Source organism: Muscardinus avellanarius, assembly GCF_963383645.1.
Source record: "Muscardinus avellanarius genome assembly, chromosome: 15".
Classification (NCBI taxonomy): Eukaryota; Metazoa; Chordata; class Mammalia; order Rodentia; family Gliridae; genus Muscardinus; species Muscardinus avellanarius.
Window position 1 is genome coordinate 41,785,043 of NC_137801.1, and position 7,193 is coordinate 41,792,235.

Here is a 7,193-nt window from a genome sequence, read left to right on the forward strand (position 1 = left end):
TTAAGGAAAAATTTCCTAAGTATAAAAATAATGGGGAAAAGTCACCAAAAAAAAAAAAAAAACAACAATGAACTTTGTTTTGTGTGTGGTGGTGGTCCTGAGGATTGAAGCCAGTGGCATTCTATTTCAAGCTATACTTCCAGCCCTATTTTATTATTTATTTTGAAACAGGCCTCACTAAGTTCCTGAGGGCCTCACTAAGTTGCTGAGGCTGTCCTCTAATTTGCAGTCCTCCTGACTCAGCCTCCCAAATCTTAGTATTACAGGCATGTGCCACCATGCGTAGTTAATAAACTTCATTTTGCTTTCTTTTGTGGCACTGGGGATTGAACCCAGTAGCATTCTACCTCTGAGCTATACCACCCAGCCCTATTTCATTTTTTATTTTGAAACAGGGTCTTACTAAATTGCTGAGAGGCTAAGCCCCCAGAAAACTGGGATCATAGACATGTGCCATCATGCACAACTAATAAACTTCATTTTTTAAGAATTCAATACTTCTCCGTGGCAAGAGAAACTACAAATAAAAGTCAAAGGCAAATGAGAAAATACTTATGACACAAATAAAAGGATAGATTAAGATGTTCATGAATGAGAAATTCTTATATAAAAATGATAAAAAAGGTCGGGCATAGTGACGCACGCTTGTAATCCCAGCATTCGGGAGGCTGAGACCGGAGGATCATGGTTCGCGGACAGCCTCAGCTACTTAGTGAGGCACTCTGCACCTCAGTGAGACCCAGTTTCAAAATAAAGAATACAAAATTGGGAGGGGCCGCAGGAAACAATAGAGGCCGCGCCGGGGAGCGAGTGCTCGCAGCCTCCCCGCCCCTCCCGCAACGTACGACCCGGGATCCCAGACTAGCCCGCCGCCATGGCCCACAAGGAAGCCGCCTTTGACGACGCAGTGGAAGAACGTGTGATCAACGAGGAGTACAAAATATGGAACAAGAGCACCCCTTTTCTGTATGATTTGGTGATGACCCATGCTCTGGAATGGCCCAGCCTAACTGCACAGTGGCTCCCAGATGTAACCAGACCAGAAGGGAAAGATTTCAGCATTCATCGACTTGTCCTGGGGACACATACGTCGGATGAGCAGAACCACCTCGTGATAGCCAGCGTACAGCTCCCTAATGATGATGCGCAGTTCGACGCATCACACTACGACAGTGAGAAAGGAGAATTTGGAGGCTTTGGCTCGGTTAGTGGAAAAATTGAAATAGAAATCAGGATCAACCATGAAGGAGAAGTAAACCGGGCCCGCTATATGCTCCAGAACCCTTGTATCATTGCGACAAAGACTCCATCGAGTGACGTGCTTGTTTTTGACTATACAAAACATCCTTCTAAACCAGGCCCTTCTGGAGAGTGCAACCCAGACGTGCATCTCCGTGGACATTAGAAGGAAGGCTATGGGCTTTCTTGGAACCCAAATCTCAGCGGGCACTTACTTAGTGTTTCAGATGACCATACCATCTGCCTATGGGACATCAGTGCCGTTCCAAAGGAAGGAAAAGTGGTCGATGCAAAGACCATCTTTACAGGACATACAGCAGTAGTAGATGTTTCCTGGCATCTGCTCCATGAGTCTCTGTTTGGGTCAGTTGCTGGTGATCAGAAACTTATGATTTGGGATACTCGTTCAAACAATACTTCCAAGCCAAGCCATTCAGTTGATGCTCACACTGTGAAGGGAACTGCCTCTCTTTCAATCCTCATAGTGAATTCATTCTTGCTACAGGATCAGCTGACAAGACTGTTGCCTTACGGGATCTGAGAAATCTGAAGCTTAAGTTGCATTCCTTTGAATCACATAAGGATGAAATATTCCAGGTTCAGTGGTCACCTCACAATGAGACTATTTTGGCTCCCAGTGGTACTGATCGTAGACTCAACAGTCCCCAGAAGATGCAGAAGATGGCCCACCAGAATTGTTGTTTATTCATGGTGGTCACACTGCCAAAATATCCGATTTCTCCTGGAATCCCAATGAACCTTGGGTGATTTGTTCTGTATCAGAAGACAATATCATGCAAGTATGGCAGATGGCAGAGAACATTTATAATGATGAAGATCCTGAAGGAAGCGTGGATCCAGAAGGACAAGGATCTTAAATGTCTGACCTTGTGATTTTTAGACTCCCCTTTTTTTCCTCTCAACCCTGAGATTGATTTTACACTGGTTTGAGACACTGACTTTGTTCAGTGATCCCTTTATTACAAGTACCACCGACAATGCTATTAACCCAAACAGTGGGTGTTTGCTAAATATTAACTTGGGTACTTGATTCAACAAAGCCAGACTTATATTTAAATTTTCTTCAGGAATTTTGTAGTAAAAAACCCAGGTCTAAAGTAGCTACAGAAAGGGGAATATTATGTGTGGTTATTTTTCTTCTCAAGCTATATCCCCAAGTTTGTCAGACTCATTTAAGTAAAGGCTAGACTGTGTAAGGAATAGAGCCAGGTGAGGTGGTGTCTGAGCCATGAAGTATAAATGCTGCAAGATGTCATTTTTATTCAGGAATTAGGGGAGATTCAAGTCAGTATAGATTCTTACTCTAAAATTGTCACATCTGACTTTCCAGAACGCACATTTTCCTATAAAAACCAGTCTTTTGGTTTCTTCAGTTAAGTCAAAACTACATGTACCTCCTTCCCCATATATTTTTGCTTGTTAGTGTATTTCTTGCTGTTTTCATATTATTCATTTCCTATCTGTGAAATGGTTTTTGTTGTGTTTTTTTTTAACTTGGGACCACCAAGTTGTAAAGATGTATGTTTTTACCTGACAGTTGTACCACAGGTGGACTGTCATGTTGAGAAGGGTGAATTGATAGCTTGTATTTGTTTTGAAAATTAAATTAATCCTTGATAAGAGTTGCAATTTTTTAGGAGTTAGTCCTTGACCACTAGGTTTGATACCATCTCCATTTTGGGTGACTCGTTTCACCAGCAGGCCTGTTACTCTCCATGACTAACTGTGTAAGTGCTTATAATGGAATAAATTGCTTTTCTACATAAAAAAAAAATTGGGCATGGGGTGTAGCTTAGAGGTCAAATGCCTCTGGTTCCATCCCCAGACCCCCCCCCAAAAAAAAAAGATAAAAAAGGTGATAATAGCCCATGATAAAGGTGGGTAAACAAGGCTGTTCTAAAGAACAAGATGAGCCCTACATGGTGGTGCACACCTGTGATCCCAGTACTTGGGAGGCTGAGACAGGAGGATTGCAAGTTCGAGGCAAGCAAGGGCTGAGGGTATATTTCACAGGTAGAATGCTCTTGGGTTCAATCCCTTATTCTCACACACACACACACACACACACACACACACACACACACGCGCGCGCGCGCAACAAAAGAACAAGATGAAGGACTTATAGTAGAAGATATCATAGTAAATAAGACACTGTGCTATGGGCACAAGAGTATACAAGTCAATCAACCAATGGAACAATATGGAGAGTCCAGAAACAGCCGATATATATTAACACCTGATTTATGAGAGCCAAAAATATTATAGGGAAGGGAGTAAAAGATGTCTTTCTATTAAATGGTGTTGGGCTTGGGAGACTCTACTGTGTGCAATACAGCTATACCACTACTTCACACCATACACACACACACACACACACACACACACACTCAATTCCAAATGGATTAAAATCTAAATGTGAAAAAAATAAATGAGATATTAGAGAAAAAAAAACATAAAAGAGCATTTTCCCAATCTTAGAATGGGCAAAGATTATTTTAATAGGCGCATAAAGCACTAACCATTAATGACTGTATTAAAATTAAATACCCCTGTTAACCCAATGATACTATTGAGAGAGTGAAAAAGAGAACCCAGAAAGTGGGAAAAGATATTTGCAAACATGTATCCAACTAAATAGACACGTATTTGAATAGCTGCTTCACAAAAATTTTTATCTAAATGGCATTTCAATTATATGAGAAGGTATTCAGTATTAGTTATCAGGGAAATTCATATTAAATTAAACCACAATGGGATATCCTTTCACATCTACCAGATGGCTAAAATTTAAAAGATTGACAATACCAAAATGTTGGGAAGGATGTGAAGCAATTGTATCTCTTATACCTTGCTGATGGGGTATAAATGATATTATGATGACTTTGGACTACTGACAATACCTATTAAAGTTAAATATGAGGCTGGGCGTGGTGGCACACGCTGGTGATCCCAGCATTTGGGAGGAGGAGAGCAGAAGGATCATGGCTCATGAACAGCCTCAGCTATTTAGCGAGGCCCTTTGCAACTCAATGAGACCCAGTTTCAAAATAAAAAAAGACTAAAAAATAGGGTTGGGATGTAGCTCAGAGGTACAATGCCCCTGGGTTCTATCCCCAGTACCACAAAAAAAAAAAAAAAAGAAAGAAAGAAAGAAAGAAAATAAGAAGACTGGTATGGTGGTGCATGCCTGTAATCCTAGTAGTTGGGAGGCTAAAATAGGAAGATTCACAGGTTCAAGCAATCTCATCAATCTAGCAAGACCCTGTTTCAAAACAAAAAAGTAAAATGGGCTAGGGATATAGCTCAGACGTAGAATGCCCCTGGTTTCAATCCCAGTAAAACATACATACACACCTGCTTTTGTCCATGAAGAACAAATGTTGCTTTTTACTGACGGTTTTGTAGGAAAGAGAAAAGAGATTTCACACTGTACAATCCCAGCACGCTGTGTGTTTCCTTCAGTTGCTCCTCATCTCTCAGTTCTTCCTAACCATAAACCAGACAGGGTTTTGTTGTTCTTCTCCTGAGTAGCACTGAAACAAGAGAGTCTCTGGTTTCCTTAATCCACCTTTTCCCTTTCTTTCCTTTTTTTTTTTTTTTTTTTTTTGTACTGAGGATTGAACCCAGGAGCATTCTAGCTCCAAGCTATACTACTAGTACTTTTTATTTTGAAATAGGATCTTGCCAAGTTGCTAAGGGCCTCGCTAAATTGCGGATGCTGGCCTTGAACCTGCTAACCTCTTGTTTCAGCCTCCAAAGTACTGGGATTACATGTGTGTGTCACTATGCCTGGCTAATTTTTTATTTTGAAACAGGGTCTCTCGAACTTGCCAACACTGTCCTAAAACTTGTGTCGGACTCTTTGTTTCTTAATGGAGAACAGTTTCCTTCTCCAATTTTATGCATGCATCCGTTATCCTACTCAACAAAATTTCTGGCCACAAGAAATTTTCTCATCACAAGAAGTTTTCAAGTTGTCTATAATAAGTTCCTATTACCTTCAGAGTCAAAAACTTTTGGAACACTCACAGTGACGTGAGTTGTGGGGAGTTTTCTCCAGGTAACAGAATATTCATGCAAGCAGGAAATTTGGAGATCAAGTGCAACTGACTAAAATTAACTTTAGAGCTGGGCATGGTAGTACATACCTGTGATCCCAGCACTTGGGAGGCTGAGACAGGAGGATTGCAATGTAGCAAGACTCTCAGCACCCTAGCAAGACCCTATTTCAAAATAAAAAATAAAAAGAGCACTGGGTGTGGTGGCGCACGCTTGTAATCCCCGCGCTTGGGAGGCAGAGACAGGGGGATCACACGGGTTTGAAGCCAGCCGCGCTGGCATAAGAGACCCTGTTTCCCAATAAAAAAGTATAAAAAGTATAAAATAGGTCTGGGAGTGTAGTCCTGAGGTAGAAGGGCTTCCAGGAACCTCAGTACCACCAAAACAAACAAACAAACAAACAAACAAACAAACAAATACATTAAAAAGAGCTGGGGCTGTAGCTCAGAGGTAGAACACTGTGGTTTAAATCCCTACTACTCCCCCACCCCCGCCCCACAAGTAAATAATTAAGCAAAGCCAGGTGTGGTGGTGCGCGTCTATAATCCTAGTACTTAAGAAGTTGAGCCAGGAGGATTGCAGGTTTGAGGACAGTTTCATCAAGTACTGACATTCATCAACTTTAGCGAGACTCTGTTTCCAAATAAAAATAAAACCTGGTTGTGTGGCACATACTTGTAATCCCAGTACTTGGGAGGCTTAGATAGGATGATTGCTCAGGTTCAAAGCCAGCCTTAGCTACTTAGTGAAGCTCTCAGCAACTTAGTGAGATCCTGTTTCCAAACAAAATATAAAAAGTAGGTCTGGGAGTGTAGCCTGGAGGTAGAAAGCCCTGAGTTCCATCCTCAGTACAAAAAAAAAAAAAAAAAAAATTGGGCTGAGAACACTCCAGTATTGCAAGAAACAAAAACAAAACAAAACAACAAAACCCTTAGAGCTAGAAATTCCTCAACCTAAAAGAAAATATGCATAGCAGGTACGAATGTATCTGACAGTTTGAATTATCTGTGCCGCAGTTCCCCTGGGTGAGGGTAGAGATTGAAGAATGATTTGCATTATCCTTACATCGCATTGATCGATCACCCCATGAAACAGTTTATTCTGGACTCTGGAAGACAGTGGCATGACCAAACAGAAAGCACAGGTGACTGGAAATGCGTGCTTGCTTGGTTTCCTGGCTTTCTAGTAGCAGTGTCGCTATCTTCCTAGTCACTTTCAACTAACATGGGCTGAGGTGGCACCACCTCCATATACCCACACAAGAAAACATGTATGCCCTTCCCTGTGCAGGGCACTGTTGCAGGTATTGGGGTGCACAGTAAACAAAGTGCACATACTCCTTCATTTGTGGAGTATGTAGGAAATATAGAGTGTAACAAAGGGGAATAAAAAAAATACCAGATGGACTTTCGGGAAGATGGCGACCAAGAAAAGTGGGGCTTAAGAGCCCCGCTAACAACCAATCTCTATTACCACAAAATCAGTGCCTTTCATAGCCAGAAAACACCATCACCAGAGAAACAAAAAAATCACCAGGCTCCAGAGAGGAAGGGGACTCAGAACGGAGCTCAGAGCCACAGAGGAGATACGCCGGCCTCACTGCCGAGGACACGGCTGCAGCGCCTTACTGCCAGCAGCAGCGGCGAGTTCACCGGACAGCTACAGCGAGCCGAGGTGAGCCACTGCGGAACAGCCGGGCAGGATTTTCTGGCGCAGGGAGCATCTAAAGCTTCTAGTTGCTTAGCTCAGCACACGCTTCAGGGACTCAGAGCGGAGCTCAAAACCAGAGAAGAAATACGCCAGCCTCACGGCCGAGGGCTTGTCAGTGGCACCATATTGCCACCGGTGGCTGCAGCAGCGAATTCACCGAGTCC

At 42.4% G+C, this 7,193-nt stretch overlaps 1 pseudogene across 1 annotated transcript; it reads left to right on the top strand.

The window, feature by feature from the left end:
* The first annotated feature begins 874 nt into the window (after positions 1-874).
* On the top strand, positions 875-2,117 carry LOC308274180 (histone-binding protein RBBP4-like; annotated as a pseudogene). The gene has a single exon. The product of its transcript is annotated as a histone-binding protein RBBP4-like (transcript).
* The last annotated feature ends 5,076 nt before the right edge of the window (positions 2,118-7,193 follow it).